The sequence below is a fragment of the Bufo gargarizans genome, chromosome 1 (genome assembly GCF_014858855.1).
Source record: "Bufo gargarizans isolate SCDJY-AF-19 chromosome 1, ASM1485885v1, whole genome shotgun sequence".
Lineage (NCBI taxonomy): Eukaryota > Metazoa > Chordata > Amphibia > Anura > Bufonidae > Bufo > Bufo gargarizans.
In genome coordinates this window covers 588,357,191-588,378,624 of record NC_058080.1, presented here as the reverse complement: position 1 = coordinate 588,378,624, position 21,434 = coordinate 588,357,191, and positions in this window count along the sequence as shown.

Genomic DNA, 21,434 nt, shown 5'->3' with positions numbered 1-21,434 from the left:
GTTCATAAAAATGAACCAGGCATGGATCCCACAGGATCTGTCCGTCCCTTGTCCAGATTAGACATTAACTACCTCCCCTTAACCATATATTATTGGACTCCAGGGCACTTCCTCATTCAATCCTATTTTTATTTTCATTTTACCATTATATTGCGAGGCTACCCAAAGTTGAATGAACCTCTCCTCTGTCTGGGTGCCGGGGCCTAAATATATGCCAATGGACTGTTGCAGTGGTGGCTGACGTGAAGCCTGATTCTCTGCTATGACATGAAGACTGATTCTCTGCTGACATGAAGCCAGATTGTCTGTTACAGGACCTCTCTCCTCTGCCTGGGTGCTGGGCCTAAATATATGCCAATGGACTGTTGCAGTGGTGGCTGACGTGAAGCCTCATTCTCTGCTATGACATGCAGACTAATTATCTGCTGACATGAAGCCAGATCCTCTGTTACGGGACCTCTCTCCTCTGCCTGGGTGCTGGGCCTAAATATATGCCAATGGACTGTTGCAGTGGTGGCTGACGTGAAGCCTCATTCTCTGCTATGACATGCAGACTAATTATCTGCTGACATGAAGCCAGATCCTCTGTTACGGGACCTCTCTCCTCTGCCTGTGTGCTGGGCCTAAATATATGCCAATAGACTGTTGCACTGGTGGCTGACGTGAAGCCTGATTCTCTGCTATGATATGAAGACTGATTCTCTGCTGACATGAAGCCAGATTGTCTGTTACGGGACCTCTCTCCTCTGCCTGGGTGCTGGGCCTAAATATATGCCAATGGACTGTTTGCAGTGGTGGCTGACGTGAAGCCTCATTCTCTGCTATGACATGCAGACTAATTCTCTGCTGACATGAAGCCAGATTGTCTGTTACGGGACCTCTCTCCTCTGCCTGGGTGCTGGGCCTAAATTTATGACAATGGACTGTTGCAGTGGTGGGTGACGTGAAGCCTGATTCTCTGCTATGACATGCAGACTGATTCTCTGCTGACATGAAGCCAGTTCCTCTGTTACGGGACCTCTCTCCTCTGCCTGGGTGCTGGGCCTAAATTTATGAAAATGGACTCTTACAGTGGTGGGTGACGTGAAGCCTGATTCTCTGCTATGACATGAAGACTGATTCTCTGCTGACATGAAGCCAGATTGTCTGTTACGGGACCTCTCTCCTCTGCCTGGGTGCTGGGCCTAAATATATGCCAATGGACTGTTGCAGTGGTGGCTGACGTGAAGCCTCATTCTCTGCTATGACATGCAGACTAATTCTCTGCTGACATGAAGCCAGATTGTCTGTTACGGGACCTCTCTCCTCTGCCTGGGTGCTGGGCCTAAATTTATGACAATGGACTGTTGCAGTGGTTGGTGACGTGAAGCCTGATTCTCTGCTATGACATGCAGACTGATTCTCTGCTGACATGAAGCCAGATCCTCTGTTACGGGACCTCTCTCCTCTGCCTGGGTGCTGGGCCTAAATTTATGAAAATGGACTCTTACAGTGGTGGGTGAAGTGAAGTCTGATTCTCTGCTATGACATGAAGACTGATTCTCTGCTGACATGAAGCCAGATTGTCTGTTACGGGACCTTTCTCCTCTGCCTGGGTGCTGGGCCTAAATTTATGACAATGGACTGTTGCAGTGGTGGGTGACGTGAAGCCTGATTCTCTGCTATGACACGCAGACTGATTCTCTGCTGACATGAAGCCAGATCCTCTATTACGGGACCTCTCTCCTCTGCCTGGGTGCTGGGCCTAAATTTATGAAAATGGACTCTTACAGTGGTGGGTGACGTGAAGCCTGATTCTCTGCTATGACATGAAGACTGATTCTCTGCTGACATGAAGCCAGATTGTCTGTTACGGGACCTCTCTCCTCTGCCTGGGTGCTGGGCCTAAATATATGCCAATGGACTGTTGCAGTGGTGGCTGACGTGAAGCCTCATTCTCTGCTATGACATGCAGACTAATTCTCTGCTGACATGAAGCCAGATCCTCTGTCACGGGACCTCTCTCCTCTGCCTGGGTGCTGGGCCTAAATTTATGACAATGGACTGTTGCAGTGGTGGGTGACGTGAAGCCTGATTCTCTGCTATGACATGCAGACTGATTCTCTGCTGACATGAAGCCAGATCCTCTGTTACGGGACCTCTCTCCTCTGCCTGGGTGCTGGGCCTAAATTTATGAAAATGGACTCTTACAGTGGTGGGTGACGTGAAGCCTGATTCTCTGCTATGACATGAAGACTGATTCTCTGCTGACATGAAGCCAGATTGTCTGTTACGGGACCTCTCTCCTCTGCCTGGGTGCTGGGCCTAAATATATGCCAATGGACTGTTGCAGTGGTGGCTGACGTGAAGCCTGATTCTCTGCTATGACATGCAGACTAATTCTCTGCTGACATGAAGCCAGATTCTCTGTTACGGGACCTCTCTCCTCTGCCTGTGTGCTGGGCCTAAATATATGCCAATGGACTGTTGCACTGGTGGCTGACGTCAAGCCTGATTCTCTGCTATGATATGAAGACTGATTCTCTGCTGACATGAAGCCAGATTCTCTGTTACGGGACCTCTCTCCTCTGCCTGGGTGCCGGGGCCTAAATATCTGAGAATGGACTGTTCCAGTGGTGGGTGACGGGAAGCCAGATTCTCTGCTATGGGACCTCTCTCCAATTGATTTTGGTTAATTTTTATTTATTTAATTTTTATTTTAATTCATTTCCCTATCCACATTTGTTTGCAGGGGATTTACCTACATGTTGCTGCCTTTTGCAGCCCTCTAGCCCTTTCCTGGGCTGTTTTACAGCCGTTTTAGTGCCGAAAAGTTCGGGTCCCCATTGACTTCAATGGGGTTTGGGTTCGGGACGAAGTTCGGATCGGGTTCGGATCCCGAACCCTTACATTTCCGGGAAGTTCGGCCGAACTTCTCGAACCCGAACATCTAGGTGTTCGCTCAACTCTATTAAAGACCTGAGCCTCGTTACATCTAAATTAAGATGGCACAAGTTCTATAAAAATAATGACAGGGAGGAATGTGCTAGACTCGGTATCCCAATGGATTGTCTAACGGATACGTGAATCCTCCTTTTCCTAAATGAAGGTTTAGCCCAACGAGATGGTTTAGGTCCCTTCACGGATTTGCGCCCCCTAAAAAGATGCCCCCCTCCCCCACAAGAGAACTCAGCAATATCTTTTCCAGATTGGTTATTCAGGATTTAGAGAAGATAAGACCACAGAAAGATTCTAGATGTAATCTTACCAGACAAGAGAGGGACGCCTTGATTGGGCTACAAAGGGACAACAATATCATTGTGAAACCCGCCGATAAGGGGGGAAACATTGTGATTATGGACCATATCCTCTATAGCGGGATGTGTGGCTGTCTTTTAAATTATATTGGGTGCTATGGCTGTCTGCAGGACGATCCCTCTAATAAATTTATTGGTGAACTGAATCAGTTTCTCCTGACAGCTTTTGAAGAAAAATTTATCTCATCAGAAGAGTTGAAATTTATGTCTCCAAGAAACCCACAAATACCAACTTTCTACGCACTTCCGAAAATTCATAAGGGAGTGGATCCGTTGAAAGGAAGACCGATAGTATCTGTGGTAGATGTATTTTCTCAGAATACTAGCAACTATATTGATAGAGTCCTGAGACCTTTTGTCTCTGCGTTACCCTCTTACATCAGGGAAACAACAGACTTGCTTTTGCGCATTCAGGATACTACGATAGAGGAGAAGGCATTCTTGGCCTCTATTGATGTTGAGGCCCTCTACAGCAGTATACCTCATGAATGGGGTATTAAGGCAGTGGATTCCTTCTTGGCAACTAGGGGCATCCAGTTTAGTGCCCATAATTCCTTTATTGTATCCATCCTGAGATTTGTACTAACACATAATTTTTTCCTTATTAAGAATGTGTTTTACTACCGGCTCAGGGGCACTGCGATGGGTAGCCCCTGTGCACCAACTTACGCAAATTTGCTCCTGGGCTGGTGGGAGGACCAACTTGTGTTTAGTGACGTGGAGGAACCCTGGACCACCCACATTACCTTCTGGGGAAGGTATATTGATGATATTTTCCTATTGTGGGATGGTCCAGAGGTGGCCTTTAGGTCATTTGTCACGTCACTAAATCACAACCCAATTGGTTTGAGATTTACCTGTGAAATTAGCAACAGGGAAATCTCGTTCCTGGATATTAAAATCTCTAAAAAGTATGGGATGTTATGTACTGAAACTTTCAGGAAACCAACGTCTACCAATAGCCTCTTACACTGGGGAAGTTTCCACCCTAACCCAGTTAAAAGAGGTATTCCGAAGGGCCAATACATTCGTATTAGAAGGAATTGCACTAATACTTCCACATTCGTGACGCAATCAAGGGACTTAAGAGACAGGTTTTTGAGAAGAGGTTACCCGGATGAGACACTGAAAAAAGCTTTTAAACATTCCCTGGCCACAGATAGAGACTGTTCTCTAGACCCATTCGGACTGATAGGGACCTCGTTGATGTACTACCACAAAAAACAGGGATCACCTTTAAGAGGGGGAGATCCATCAGGGATTAACTAGTACACAGTCTCTATACCACACCTAAAACTGCAGGAACATGGCTAGAAAGGAGACCGTTGGGAATGTTAAGGTGCAGTGGGTGTATTGCTTGTCCATAAATCACTGTATCCAAAACATTCAGAAGTGTCTCAACGGGTAGAATCTTCGAAATGAGGGATTTTGGCAATTGTAGAAGTTGTGGAGTGGTTTATTTGATTATATGTCAGTGCCCCATGAATTATGTGGGTAAAACTAAGAGGGAATTGAGGAGGAGAGTGGGAGAGCATCTTGGAGATCTTAAGCATGGACGAGATAAACCTGTGGCAAACCATGTCCATGAGTTTCATGGTGGGAATGTCAATTCTTTAGGTTTTCAGATTATTGAGATTATCCCGCTGTCTCCACACAAGGGTGATTGGGATAAGAGGATTTTACAGAAGGAGTGTCAGTGGATCTATTAATTAAAAACATCTAGTCCAGATGGTTTAAACGAACAGCTATCATTTGGCTGTTTCTAGTGATCCCGGGACGCTCTCTCCCTCCTCCTCATACCCAGCCCACCTGGGCATAATTACACCCTCCTCTCTCCATTAGTCTTTTTAATATTATTTCTCTCCCTTTTCTTTTGCTCCTTTTCCCCGTCTCCCCTTCCCTCTTTTCCCTTTCTCTTCCCCCGTGATTTTTCTCCTCCTCCTTCTCCAAACAAAAATCCAACTTCCAATGGGGATTCTATTTATATTATTATCCCTGCCATTCTACTGATTATCGGATTTGTGGTTGCCCTTTAGTGGTTTAACGTAGGTGGGCAATCTAAAAGATAATGTCCGGTGAAATTGATGTCTTTTTCCTCCTTGATATCTCTATTATTGCCCTCCTTTTTACCCCTTTGGTCTTTGGGGTTTTCGCCGTCCTGCTATCCTCTATGTTTAAATGTATCCTAAATACTATGTCTTTATAGAGTCCATCCCATGGCCGCATAATTTAGTGTTTAATAAGTTATGTATAATTGGGGGGTACTGTATAATAATAGCACCCTGGCCGGACAGGACCTGGTAGTATATTTTCTTGCATTGTATGGTCATATACTAAGGTCTCGTATGTAAGATATAATTAATCAGTAATTAAATGTACATTCCTAATCATGGATCGAATAGGATAGAGTCATTTTCGGTCCGTGAGTCTGGTATTATCCCCTGATCTGCATGGTGGAGCGCATGTGTGTTACAGGGCTATTTCCGGTGTGCGGAGCTGCAGCGACTGACGTCGTTTCCCTATTGGCTCCGGACGTCATTTACGGCTTGTGAAACGCATTTGCGTTCCAAAGCAGCGTTCTCGTGGCCTAGTGTGTGATGCTATTTTGAAGGTACCCCTCGATACTTATTTCATTCAGATTATATATATACCATATGACTGATGGATGAGTGGGCTCTCTATGTGTGCAAGTTGGGGTTTTAACATTGTAGGTATGATGGGTGGGGTTAATCAAGGGGGAGGGACTAATCATGGGTGGACCCTTCATAAGGAGCCAGGTTTTGAATAGACATGGGGACACCGGTCATCTTTAGTCTACATCCTGTGTCTTCTGTTCCTAGAGGGTCTCGATTGTGGGACACTGAACGTAAAATCTCCACTGTGAGATCATGTTGCTGGAGTATCATCCTCCTCTTCCCCTGACGAACCAGTCGTGGTATATAACGGCTGGGGAAACGTAACGTTGGGAATTGTTTGTCTTGTCTATTTGTCAGTATTGTCATGGTCTTACCTTCTCACTGTTCTCCTTCGTTTGACATGTGCTGGCGGCCATCTTGGTTTCTGGGTTTCTTGTAGCCTCCCACCCTGCGGCTCCTCCTTCCCACTGGGAGGAGCTGGATGCCTAGCTCATATATATAGAAGGTCTGTGGCTTCAGTTCCTTGCTTGGTCCTCCTGTGTGCACATGCTTCAAAGACTGCTGCTGCTTCTGGTTCCTGATCCTGGCCTCGTCTGACTACCCCGTTGGTTCCCGGTCCTGGCTTCGTCTGACTACCCCGTTGGTTCCTGATCCTGGCTACGTCTGACTACCCTCCTGGTTCCTGACCTCCGTCTACGCAAGACCCTGCTTCAGTTTAGCCATCCGTTTGGACTTTAGCTACGGCTTGATTTTCAATAAAGCCTTCTTATTCCACCTATCTCTGTTGTACGTCTGGTTCATGGTTCCATGACATTAGGACCAAGCCATGAATTCTGACGGTACAGGGCCATCCTCGCTACCTACGCTGGTTGCCAGACTTGATCAGCAGGATCACCTGTTGGGTCGGTTCGCTGTGGCGTTACAAACCCTGCTTGAACGCACGGCTCATTTAGCTTCCGTTGCCGATGGGTCGGTTGTCGCTCCTGGGCCCGCACCTACTGCCGCTCCGGTTGTTGCGCCAGAGTCTACCCCGACACCTGTTGCTGCACCTGCGGTGTTTCGGGGTATGACCGGTTCTGCCCCCCTTCCACAGCGCTTTGGGGGAGAGCCAACTCAGTGCCGAGGTTTCCTTAACCAGGTGGCCATTTATTTCGAGTTGCTGCCACATGCCTTTCCTACTGAGAGATCAAAGGTGGGCTTCTTGATCTCGCTGCTCTCGGACAAGGCCTTGGCCTGGGCCAGCCCTTTATGGGAGAACAACAATCCGGTGGTTGCCGAGTTTTCCGGTTTTGTTGCTTCTCTTCGGAAGGTATTCGATGTGCCGGCTCGTGCTGCCTCTGCTGCGAAGCTCCTTATGTCCATCAGACAGGGTTCACGATCCGTAGCTGAATACGCCATTGAGTTTCGTACCCTGGCAGCAGAGGTGGGCTGGAATAATGAGGCTCTGGTCGCTGCTTTCTCTCATGGTCTCTCGGATGCCTTGAAGGATGAGATTGCAGCCAAGGACCTACCAGTGGAGCTCGAGTCCCTTATTTCTTTCCTGATTTTGATTGACACCAGACTCAGGGAGAGACCTTCCTTTAAGGAGAGCCTGCGGAGGCCTTCTAACAGATTGGCGCCTACGTTTGCTGTCCCACCCGTGCCTCCCTCTCCTCCCACGCCTCCTGGGGATGACTGGTCTGGGGGTCAACCCATGCAGCTGGGGGTTGCTCGCCTGTCTGAGGGGGAGAGGGTACTCCGGAGACGCGAGGGCCGATGCATGTACTGTGGTCTCGGTGGGCATTTTCGGTTGGCATGCCCGAACCGTCCGGGAAACGCTCGCACCTGAGATCCTGTCGGGGGCAGATCTTGGGTGGAGTCTCCTCGTCCCCGGTTTCCCGTGTTGACAAACCACTGATTACTGTTGTCCTCTCCTGGGTCGGGGGCTCGGTGACGACCCAGGCGTTGGTGGACTCTGGTGCTGGTGGCTTGTTCATTGATAGTGTGTTCGCCGCCGCCAATTCCATTCCTCTGCAGCCTCGAGGTTCCCCACTGGCTCTTGAGGCGATAGACGGCAGACCCCTTCTGCCGCCACACGTGACTCAGGAGACCCTTCCAGTGGGGATGGCCATTGGTGCCGTTCACAGAGAGTCGGTCTGTCTCCAGGTTATTTCGTCTCCACACTACTCGGTGGTCTTGGGGTACCCCTGGCTCCAGAAGCATAATCCGACTTTCGATTGGAGATCGGCCGAGATCCTCTCGTGGTCACCGCAGTGTGGGGCTAGTTGCATCCATGGGCCTGTCAAGTTGCTGTGTACTTCCTCGGACTCTCTGTTGCCTCCTGAATACGAGGAGTACCGGGATGTATTCGATAAGGTGCGTGCGGTTGCCCTACCTCCGCACCGCCCATACGATTGTGCCATAGAGTTACAATCTGGTGCCGTTCCTCCTCGTGGCAAAGTCTATCCACTGTCGGTAGCGGAGAATGAGGCCATGGAGGAGTACGTGAGGGAGGCGCTTTCACGCGGACACATTCGCAAATCCTCGTCCCCGGCAGGGGCTGGATTTTTCTTTGTGAAAAAGAAGGGCGGTGAGTTGAGGCCTTGCATCGACTACAGGGGTCTCAATCGCATCACGATCAAGAACGCTTACCCGATACCCTTGATTTCCGAGCTGTTCGATCGCCTCAAAGGGGCCACGGTCTTTACCAAACTCGACCTGAGGGCGGCATATAACCTGGTAAGGATCAAGGCGGGCGATGAGTGGAAGACCGCGTTTAACACCAGGACCGGTCATTATGAATCCTTGGTTATGCCCTTTGGGTTGTGCAATGCGCCCGCAGTCTTCCAGGAATTCATCAACGATGTTTTCCGTGACCTGTTGCAGCAGTGTGTGGTGGTCTATTTGGATGACATCTTGGTATATTCTGCATCCATGGAGGCCCACATTCTGGATGTCAGACGAGTGTTGCAACGCTTACGAGAGAACAAGCTGTTCGGTAAGCTTGAGAAATGCGAATTTCACCGATCCCAGGTAACCTTCTTAGGTTACATCATTTCCGCTGAGGGGTTCTCCATGGATCCTGAGAAGGTTTCGGCTGTCTTACAGTGGCCCCAGCCCAGTGGGCTTCGTGCCCTGCAGCGCTTTTTGGGCTTCGCCAATTATTATCGGAAGTTCATCAGGGACTTTTCCATGCTAGCCAAGCCTCTCACGGATCTGACCAGGAAGGGCAGTAATCCTCAGGTCTGGCCGCTCGAGGCCATCCGAGCTTTTGAGGCTCTAAAGTCCGCCTTTGTGTCGGCTCCGATTCTGTCGCATCCCAACCCTGGGTTGCCTTTTGTCCTCGAGGTGGACGCGTCTGAGACGGGAGTAGGCGCCCTCCTGTCTCAGCGTAGAACACCAGAGGGTCCTCTGCTTCCTTGTGGGTTTTACTCCCGGAAACTGTCTTCCGCGGAGTGCAACTATCAGATTGGTGACAGGGAGTTATTGGCCATCGTGCAGGCCCTTAAAGAATGGAGGCACTTGCTCGAGGGCTCGGTGGTTCCGGTTCTCATCCTGACGGACCACAAGAATCTGACCTACCTCTCTGAGGCCAAGAGATTGACACCACGTCAGGCCAGATGGGCTCTGTTCTTGTCACGTTTTAATTACGTGGTCTCCTACCTACCCGGCTCCAAGAACATCAGAGCGGATGCCTTATCACGGCAGTACTCCGAGCTGTCCGGGGAGGAGTCGATTCCGACTACGGTCATACCCCCGAATCAGATCCTGGCTGCTATTCGCACCAGCCTGACCTCTCCTCTGGGTGAGCAGATTTTGGCGGCTCAATCTGGTGCTCCCTCTGGGAGACCCAACGGCAGATGTTTTGTGCCTGAGGAGTTGCGCACTCCTCAGGCACAAAACTGTTGAGGTTGTTGCGAACCTACCATAACTCCAAGGCCGCGGGGCACCCTGGAAAGAATCAGCTGTCCTGGGCGGTTTTACGTCTGTTCTGGTGGCCTTCTCTACGTTCCGACATCGCCGCATATGTAGCGGCATGCTCCGTTTGTGCCCAGAGTAAGTCCCCTCGGCACCTTCCGTTGGGCCTTTTGCAACCCATAGCCACCGGGGAGCGTCCATGGTCACACCTGGGGATGGATTTCATTGTGGACCTTCCTGCATCCCGAGGCCATACGGTCATTCTCATGATTGTGGATCGGTTTTCCAAAATGTGCCACTGTGTTCCTCTCAAGAAGTTACCCTCTGCACAAGAGTTGGCCTCGATTTTTGCCAGGGAGGTCTTCCGGTTGCACGGTTTGCCCAAGGAGATTGTGTCGGATCGGGGGAGTCAGTTTGTGTCCAGGTTCTGGCGCGCCTTTTGCTCCCAGTTGGGGATTCATCTCTCTTTCTCCTCGGCCTACCACCCTCAGTCCAATGGGGCCGCAGAACGATCCAATCAGGCCTTGGAGCAATTCCTTCGTTGCTATGTCTCCGATCACCAAGACAATTGGGTTGACCTCCTGCCTTGGGCTGAGTTTGCCAGGAACACGGCGGTGAACTCTTCCTCTGGGACGTCTCCCTTCATGGCCAATTATGGGTTCCAACCTGCCGTGTTACCGGAGGTATTCTCTCCCCAGGATACTCCGGCTGTGGAGGATCACCTTTCCGTCCTACGTACTTCTTGGGTACAGATCCAGAGGTCCCTTGAGGTCTCTGCGCAACGCCAGAGACTCCAGGCTAATCGCAGACGAGCGCCCGCTCCTTCCTACCAGGTCGGAGACCGTGTATGGTTGTCCACCCGCAACCTCAACCTTCGAGTGCCCACTCCCAAGCTGGCGCCTCGCTTTGTTGGTCCCTTCCGAGTGCTTCACAGGGTAAACCCGGTAGCCTATGCCCTTGCGCTTCCTCCTGGCATGCGGATCTCCAACGTGTTTCATGTCTCCCTGTTGAAGCCATTGGTGTGTAATCGTTTCACTTCCTCGGTTCCTCGGCCCCGTCCGGTCCAAGTGGGCAATCGTGAGGAATATGAGGTGAGCAATATCCTGGACTCACGCCTGGTCCGCGGTCGGTTGCAGTTTTTGGTCCATTGGCGTGGTTATGGTCCAGAGGAGCGTTCCTGGGTTCCCTCCACAGATGTCCATGCTCCTGCGTTGCTCCGAGCCTTCCACGCACGCTTCCCTCTGAAACCGTTCCTTACTCCGCGGAGGAGGGGCCCTTGAGGGGGAGGTACTGTCATGGTCTTACCTTCTCACTGTTCTCCTTCGTTTGACATGTGCTGGCGGCCATCTTGGTTTCTGGGTTTCTTGTAGCCTCCCACCCTGCGGCTCCTCCTTCCCACTGGGAGGAGCTGGATGCCTAGCTCATATATATAGAAGGTCTGTGGCTTCAGTTCCTTGCTTGGTCCTCCTGTGTGCACATGCTTCAAAGACTGCTGCTGCTTCTGGTTCCTGATCCTGGCCTCGTCTGACTACCCCGTTGGTTCCCGGTCCTGGCTTCGTCTGACTACCCCGTTGGTTCCTGATCCTGGCTACGTCTGACTACCCTCCTGGTTCCTGACCTCCGTCTACGCAAGACCCTGCTTCAGTTTAGCCATCCGTTTGGACTTTAGCTACGGCTTGATTTTCAATAAAGCCTTCTTATTCCACCTATCTCTGTTGTACGTCTGGTTCATGGTTCCATGACAAGTATGTCCTCTTTTATGTTTTTGCACTCAGCTTACCGTAGGATAGGGTATTTTAGGGTATACTAGATTAGGTACGAGAACCCCAGCACCGCCTGCGTCCTCTGAATCTCCTCCTTGCTCACAGTTAGATCGCTGTAATCTCACGATGCGCGAGCTTGCACATGTGCAGTGCCGATATATGTGCTGGTATCAGCCTCAGGGAAGAAACTGTGCATTCCCTGAGGCTGATGCCAGCACATATACCGGCACTGCGCATGCGCAAGCTCGCGCATCGTGATATTACGGCAATCTAACTGTGAGCTAGGAGGAGATTCGGAGGATGCAGGCGGTGCTGGGCTCCTTCACAGGGGGCATGGCTGGACTCCAAGAAGGTTAGTACAGCCCCTTGGGCTCCTTACCAGGGTCATTTACATATATATAAAATCATTTTTTAAACACAATAAAAGCACACAGCCCTATAGGACAGGTAAATTGCAGACATGCTAGCGGCTATCTAGCCGTGCATATCCGCATCTCTATAAGCTAAGACGAGGTGACAGAATCGCTTTAAGTACTTTGCCCAAAATGGGTGTTTTTTTAAACCTTAGAATATTATTACTGTATTTCAAGCTTCTATCTCACACTGACAGATGCAGCCAAGGCCGCAAAATTAGTTTTTTGCCCAAAATGGGTGTTTTTTTAATAACAGAATAGAACAGCAGTATCTAACGCATGTATCTCACACTGACAGATGCAGCAAAGAATGCAAGTTAATTTTTTTGCCCAAAATGGGTGTTTTTTTAATGGAAGAATAGAACAGCAGTATCTAAAGCGTGTATCTCATACTGACAGATGCAGCCAAGGCCACAAAATTAGTTTTTTGCCCAAAATGGGTGTTTTTTTAATAACAGAATAGAACAGCAGTATCTAACGCGTGTATCTCACAATGACAGATGCAGCAAAGGCTGCAATATTAAGTACTTTGCCCAAAATGGATGTTTTTTTAAACCCAGAATATTATTGCTGTATTTCAAGCTCGTATCTAACACTGACAGTTGCAGCAAAGGCTACAAAAATTTTTTTTTGCCCAAAATGGTGTTTGTTTAATAACATAATAGATCACCAGTATCTAACGCATGTATCTCACAATGACAGATGCTGCAAAGGCTGCAAAATTTAGTATTTTGTCCAACATGTGTTTTTTTTATTACAGAATATGACAGCAGTATCTAACGCTTGTATTTCACACTGACAGATTCAACAAGGTCTGTAAAATTTATTCTTTTGCCCAAAAAGGGTGTTTTTTTAAAACCCAGAAAATTATTGCTGTATTTCTAGATTAAATTGCACACTGACTAATGCGGCATAGGCCCCAGATAGAGGGTATTGCCAAAAATTTGTGCTTTTTTAAAACCATTAAATTATAGCTGTATTTCTGGCTTAAATTGCACACTGACTAATGCTGCGTAGTCCCCAGATGGAGAGTATTGCCAAACATTTGTGTTTTTAAAACCAGAAAATTATTGCTGTATTTCAAGCTTGCATTTAACAATGACAGATGCTGCAAACGCCGCACAATTAGGATTTTGCCCTAAATGGGTGTTTTTTTAATAACAGAATATGACAGCAGTATATAACACTTGAATTTTACACTGACAGATGCAACAAGGGCTGTAAAATTTAGTATTTTGCCCAAAAAGGGTGTTTTTTAAAACCCAGAAAATTATTGCTGTATTTCTAGCTTAAATTGCACACTGACTAATGCGGCATATGCCCCAGATGGAGGGTATTGCCAAAAATGGGCGTTTTTTTTAAAACCCAGAAAATTATTGCAGTATTTCAAGCTTAAATTGCACACAGACAAATGCTGCCACAGATGTCTTGCCAAAAACTGGTGATTTTTTTTAAAGTTAGGATATAACTGCAGTATTTCAAACTTCTATTTGACTGTCACAAATGCACATTTGTTGTGTTGTTGCACAGAACTTGCATAAAATGACATAAATCAGGCGTGGATCATCCAGGATTTCCACCCACCAATGCCTGATGAATGAGACTAGATCATCCATGGTGCCACACCAACACTTTGACAAAAGAGACCGGTTTCTTCTGGCTACCTGCCTCAGCTACTATTCTGATGCTGCCACCTGCCTGATGCCACACATCTGAAGCCAATTTCTCCTTCTTTCACGCACCATCTTCAGCTGGTACTGGTTTTGCCACCCACCTCCACACTATGTCACCTTGCCACTCTGTTGTCTTCTGATGCTGCTACCACCTCCACACTATGTCACCTTGCCACTCTGTGGCCTCCTGATAATGCTGCAACCAGCGCACTCTGTCACCGAGTCGCTCTGTGGTCTCCTGATGCTGCTGCCACCTCCACACTACAGATGTAGCAGGGTTAGCACTCAAGCTCTTAACTCAAATTTCTTAACTCATCACGTTTTCTTAAAGGGAACCTGTCACCGGGATTTAGTGTATAGAGCTGAGGTTGCTAGATGGCCGCTAGCACATCCGCAATGCCCAGTCCCCATAGCTCTGTGTGCTTTTATTGTGTAAAAAAACCCGATTTGATACATATGAAAATTAACCTGAGATGAGTTCTGTCCCTGACTCATCTCAGGGAAGAAAAACAAACAAACCAGATTGTAGGCTGTAAGCCCAGGAGAGGCATGTTAGAGTAGGCCCCATCTGATTAGAAGCCACCTTGTCGTCTGGTAGATGGGCTCGACATATGTTTGATCAATTATATGCTCAAAGAGCTTCTAGCTGCTTTTGCAGTAAGTATGGCCACCAAGCCGCTACTTTTATTCAATATTTACATATATATTGGTGCAATTGACTAGCAGTGTCCTGTTACCTGTAGTTCTACTAATCCCATTGTGACTCATCTCAGGGACAGGACTCATCTCAGGTAAATTTGCATATGTATCAAATAGTTTTTTTTACACAATAAAAGCACACAGAGCTATGGGGACTGGGTATTTCGGAAGTGCTAGCGGCCATCTAGCAACCCATGTCCTCAGCTCTATACAACAAAATCCCGGTGACAAGTTCCCTATAAGACAAAAGCCATTGAAAAGCAATTGAAGGTGTTTGCTTAAAGAGGACCTTTCACTAGTTTAAAAACTAAAAACTAACTATATCAGTGGGCAGACGATAATTCCCAGAAATAATGGGCGGCACTATATAGACACAATTTATAGTCCATGTTCCTAGATCTGGTAAGAACATTCAATTTTTTCTGGGAATTATCGTCCATAGGTGCACACGGTAACATTATGCCATTTTCTATATATTATATCTCACTGCATTTTCTAGTACAGATTGTAATTTAAATTTTATAATTTAATTGCTTAATCTCTCTTTACTGACAACCACAGCAGTAAATAACAAATGAACACATTAACATATTGCCATAGCAACAGTCCCTCCCCACACAGTAGACCCTATATAATGTCCACCAGTCCTCAGAACTTCCTATTTCTTTGCTGCTGCCATAAGATAAGTATACTCTGATTTTGCAGCATATCTATCAAAGTGTTCGGTTTAGTTTATATATATATTTTATTGTTTTTCATTATTCTGTTGTTGTGGGGGGTTTATATATATATATATATATATATATATATATATATAGAGCAAAGAAAATCCGCAGCACTCCTTGAAGTATAAAAAATGTGTAGTTTTATTCACACATGTCAAAATAAGACAACGTTTCGGTTCTCTCACAGAACCTCTCTCAAGTCAGGTGAACATAAAGTGCATATGTGCTAGTATAAATACATCATCACATTGTAACCAATTAATTAATCAACCAATGCAAAACCAGTACACTCCCATATTTAAGGCATGCTACAATTCATTCATTATCTCAATGTGTATAGATAGAGACGACTCACAGTGCTTCTTCATTATTTCAATATCAATCATGATTGTTCATCGCCATATTTAGTAAATGAAAGTCGATAAAATAAAGTGCAAAGTGCAATATAGATCCTATATAATAAAATACCTTGCTGTGGCTACATGCGGTGGAACAGAAGGAGATGGCGTCTAGACTTGTATGGAGGCACGCCACTACTCCGCGTCTCTCCCTCCTCAATGCGCATGTGTCAATTCCTTCCCCACTGACAACGCAGTACATAACTCCTATGCGTCATCCGTAGGCGAAGACCTAGCGTCATGACGTCAGATTCACTCCGTCAGCGGCTACCACGCACACACGCGTGCCAGTACGCTGCGGCAGTGATCCGAGCCCAGTCACAGGTCTTTTCCGCCATTTTTCTTTAGGGCAATCGTTTGGGCATTATCTTGCGCCTTTTACTCCTTCTACTCCCCCTTTCCACTTACCAGCCAGCTAAGGTAAACACCTGAACCATACTTTCAAAGAGTACAATTATAACATTCTGACGTGGGTCAATCATGTAACATCCATTGGGTCCACCCCATACAGCATGCTAGATACAAACAGAGATGGGAGCAGCAAAAAGGTATTAACTAACCATCCCTCCTGTCACCCTGAATTCGGCATTTAACCCTTTGGGTTTCAGAGTATCCAACCTGAAGATCCACCTGAGCTCAGTTTTCTTTAAAATAGTCAGTCGATCCCCTCCTCTATCTAATGGTTTTACATGGTCTATGTTTTGACACAGGCAAATCACGTCTTTTGTTCCTAATAGATTGTCTGTGATTGTTCAACCTGGTTTTTACATCACACGTGGTTTCGCCCACATAGAGCATTTTACACGGACACCATAAAACATATATCACCCATGATGAATCACATGTGAGATAATGCTTTATATTAAAGATTTCTCCCGTGTCTGGATGCGCGAACACCGACCCTTTATGCATCAGTTTACAATTCACGCATCCCAGACACGGGAAAGATCCCATACGTTTTGTTTTAAACGTCTGCCTCAACTGACCTTTTTCCGGTAGTCTAGAATGCACCACTTTATCCCTAATGTTTCCTGCTCTTTTATATGCCATCATAGGCTGTTGTTTAAAGGCAGCTATATTGGGATGCCCACTACTAAGCAGCCCCCAGTGGCGCCTCACTATCCTTTCAATATTTGGACTCAACTCATTGTATGTTGACACAAAGGGTAGTCTGTCATTAGCCTGTCTTTGTTTCAACATTAACATTTCCTCTCTCGGGATATCCCTTGCTCTATCAGCATGTTCTTTTACTAACCTGCTAGGGTACCCCCTATTTCTAAAGGATTGTTGCATCTTAGTTAATGCTGAAGTCATATTTTCATCCTTGTCCACTATTCTCTGTACTCTCAACATTTGACTGTACGGGAAGGAGTTCACCATTCTCCTGGGATGTCCACTCGTAAAATGTAGTAATGTGTTCTTATCAGTGGGTTTAACATTCAAATCCATATGTATTTGTTCATCTTCAGTATATACCTGCGTGTCTAAGAACTGCACCCGGTCAGCCGATGCCGTTAACGTAAATTGGATCTCCCGATCAAGGGAGTTCAAAAATGTGTGAAAGTCCATCAGCTGTTCCATGGTACCGGTCCACATGAGGAAAATATCATCTATGTATCTCCACCACGTCAAAACCCGATCGAAGTGGGGAGATACATAGACGAGACGCTCCTCAAATGACCGTACAAATATATTTGCATAGGTGGGCGTGGCATTGGACCCCATTGCCGTGCCCATTACCTGCAAATAGAACTGCCCCTGGAACACAAAATAATTGTTCCTCAGGGACAACTCCAATAATGTCAACACAAACTGTCGAACTGCTGCGGGATGCTCCGAACGTTGCAACATCTCCGCTACAGCCACCAGGCCCTTTTCGTGATTAATCGAGGTGTATAATGACACAATGTCAAAAGATGCCAAAATTGCCCCTTGTGGGATCCGCATCCCACTAATCTTGCTGATGAAATCTCCAGTGTCCCTAATGTATGATTTAGCACCCAACGCATATTCCCTCAAAATTTTGTCAAGAAAGACATTAATATTTGAAAGAATCGAATTCCTGCCGGAGATTATTGGCCGACCCGGAGGGTCAATCAACCTCTTATGTATTTTGGGTAATATATATATAGTCGGTGTAACTGGAGACTTCACCACCAAGAACTCTTTAAGTTGTTTATCAATGACACCATTCTGTTCCGCAATGCTCAATTGTATATCAATTTTCCTAGCAATATCGAATCTGGGGTCCCTAGCCAAAGGCTCATAGACACCAGGTTCTCCTAATTGCCTGTGTATTTCTTTTATGTATTGAGAGGTGTCCATAACCACGATCCCACCACCCTTGTCCGCAGGCTTGATGGTGAGATCGTGGTTCCTGGACAAACTCTCCAAAGCAGACGTTTCCTGTGCCGTAATGTTAGGTTTAACAAGTACATCAGATTTGGTTTGTTGTTTTAACAGGGCAACATCTCTCTTAACCGCCTCGATAAAACACTCTAGGGCATGCGAATTTACAATAGGAAAAAAATCACTTTTTAGGTGTAACCCAAACTGTTTCAATGTCAACCCAACATCTGATACATCAACATCATTAGTGCTGATGGCTGCAGAGGAACCAGAGTCGAACCACACCCTCAGTTTAAGATTCCTAAAGAGGCGGTTCAAGTCCAGTTCCACCAATCAGGCTTAGCCTGTGGACAAAAGGACAATCCCTTGTTCAATACCTTCAATTCATACTCATTCAATGTATAGGATGAAATATTGACCACTACATTAGACTCTATTTCTTTTTTGTCACATTCATCTGTCTGGAACTGTTGGTCCTCATGGATCTTTGTGCTCTGGTTTTTTCCAAGCTCTTCTGTGTCTACGACCTCCCCTTCTTGTGGGGCGTCTCCCAGGGCACCACGTGCTCCTAAAAAAGTTCCAGGCAGACTAGAATTGGCATCATCACTTGTATCTTTATTTCTCGCCCATTTGTTTATTTCCTTGTTCCGTTTTGATGTCTTCTTTGGCATCAGACTCTTGTCCGTGTGCCAGGGTTGTTTTCAAATATAGATGTGTCCAGACCCATAATCATTTTGATCTCTATGCCACTTTGACCTTTTAATTTCTTCAAGATCTTTCCGCATTTTCTCCAAAAAGGCTTGTTGTTTCATTAAAAAGGCATCCACCTCATTAGCAGACAAGGTTGATTTTAGCTGCTGTTCAGTGTCCTGCAATTTGCTCCTTAGCACCACCATTTCCTTCTGCGAAAATTCAATATTAAGTAACATGACATCCATCGCATATTTATTTGAAATGGCTTCAAAACGTGCTCTAAATTCACCAACCTGTGAAAACATATTTGGCTTCAGACGGGATCGCATCCCCCTTGGTATGCGTTTGTTTTTATAATATTGTGCTAATGTCAGCGAGTGTAGCTCAATGGACAGCAGCTTTTGAGTAACACTTTCATAGTCCCGCTTAATGTTACAGGGAGACAGGAGGGATGGTTAGTTAATACCTTTTTGCTGCTCCCATCTCTGTTTGTATCTAGCATGCTGTATGGGGTGGACCCAATGGATGTTACATGATTGACCCACGTCAGAATGTTATAATTGTACTCTTTGAAAGTATGGTTCAGGTGTTTACCTTAGCTGGCTGGTAAGTGGAAAGGGGGAGTAGAAGGAGTAAAAGGCGCAAGATAATGCCCAAACGATTGCCCTAAAGAAAAATGGCAGAAAAGACCTGTGACTGGGCACGGATCACTGCCGCAGCGTACTGGCACGCGTGTGTGCGTGGTAGCCGCTGACGGAGTGAATCTGACGTCATGACGCTAGGTCTCCGCCCACGGATGACGCATAGGAGTTATGTACTGCGTTGTCAGTGGGGAAGGAATTGACACATGCGCATTGAGGAGGGAGAGACGCCGAGTAGTGGCGTGCCTCCATACAAGTCTAGACGCCATCTCCTTCTGTTCCACCGCATGTAGTCACAGCAAGGTATTTTATTATATAGGATCTATATTGCACTTTGCACTTTATTTTATCCACTTTCATTTACTAAATATGGTGATGAACAATCATGATTGATATTGAAATAATGAAGAAGCACTGTGAGTCGTCTCTATCTATACACATTGAGATAATGAATGAATTGTAACATGCATTAAATATGGGAGTGTACTGGTTTTGTATTGGTTGATTAATTAATTGGTTACAATGTGATGATGTATTTATACAAGCACATATGCACTTTATGTTCACCTGACTTGAGAGAGGTTCTGTGAGAGAACCGAAACGTTGTCTTATTTTGACATGTGTGAATAAAACTACACATTTTTTATACTTCAAGGAGTGCTGCGGATTTTCTTTGCTGCTTAAGTCCTGAATCGAAGGACCACCGCGGGCACCTCACAGCTACAGCTGTACAACAAAAGGAGTGCTGCCTGACTTTTTCTATGGATCCATTGGCGATTGAAGGCTCTGCACCCGACCCTACCAACATGGAAGGTATGACACTGCAACAAAAGGACAGTGATACACATGTCTTTTCATACAGCAATGTGGATATACAGAGGATTATGGGAAATGTGGAGGGGGATGCTGCCTTCCTGAATGTACCTTCGGCTATTAACATTAAGAGGGACTATGAAAGTGTTACTCAAAAGCTGCTGTCCATTGAGCTACACTCGCTGACATTAGCACAATATTATAAAAACAAACGCATACCAAGGGGGATGCGATCCCATCTGAAGCCAAATATGTTTTCACAGGATGGTGAATTTAGAGCACGTTTTAAAGCCATTTCAAATAAATATGCGATGGATGTCATGTTACTTAATGAATTTTCGCAGAAGGAAATGGTGGTGCTAAGGAGCAAATTGCAGGACACTGAACAGCAGCTAAAATCAACCTTGTCTGCTAATGAGGTGGATGCCTTTTTAACCACCTAACGCAGATCCGCGGTCCGGAGGCGGCAGCTCTGCGCAGAGTCACGCATATATGCGTCATCTCGCGAGAGCCGTGATTTCCTGTGAACGCGCGCACACAGGCGCGTGCGTTCACAGGATCGAAAGGTAAGCGAGTGGATCTCCAGCCTGCCAGCGGCGATCGCTCGCTGGCAGGCTGGAGATGTGATTTTTTTAACCCCTAACAGGTATATTAGACGCTGTTTTGATAACAGCGTCTAATATACCTGCTACCTGGTCCTCTGGTGGTCCCTTTTGTTTGGATCGGCCACCAGAGGACACAGGTAGCCGTGTAAAGTACAACAAAACACCACTACACTACACTACACTACCCCCCCCCCCGTCACTTATTAACCCCTTATGAACTCCTGATCATCCATGATCACCCCATATAGACTTAGACTCCCTGATCACCCCTCTGTCATTGATCACCCCCCTGTCATTGATCACCCCCCTGTAAGGCTCCATTCAGAGGTCCGTATGATTTTTACGGATCCACGGATACATGGATCGGATCCGCAAAACACGTACGGACATCTGAATGGAGCCTTACAGGGACGGTGATTAATGACAGGGAGGTGATCACCCATATAGATTTCCTGATCACCCCCCTGTCATTGATCACCCCCCCCCCTGTAAGGCTCCATTCAGACGTCCGTATGATTTTTTCGGATCCGCAAAACACATACGGACGTCTGAATAGAGCCTTACAGGGGGGTGATCAATGACAGGGGGGTGATCACCTCATATACACTCCCTGATCACCCCCTGTCATTGATCACCCCCTGTAAGGCTCCATTCAGACGTCCGTATGATTTTTACGGATCCACGGATACATGGATCAGATTCGCAAAACACGTACGGACGTCTGAATGGAGCCTTTCAGGGGGGTGATCAATGACAGGGAGGTGATCACCCATATACACTCCCTGATCACCCCGTGTCATTGATCACCCCCCTGTCATTGATCACCCCCCTGT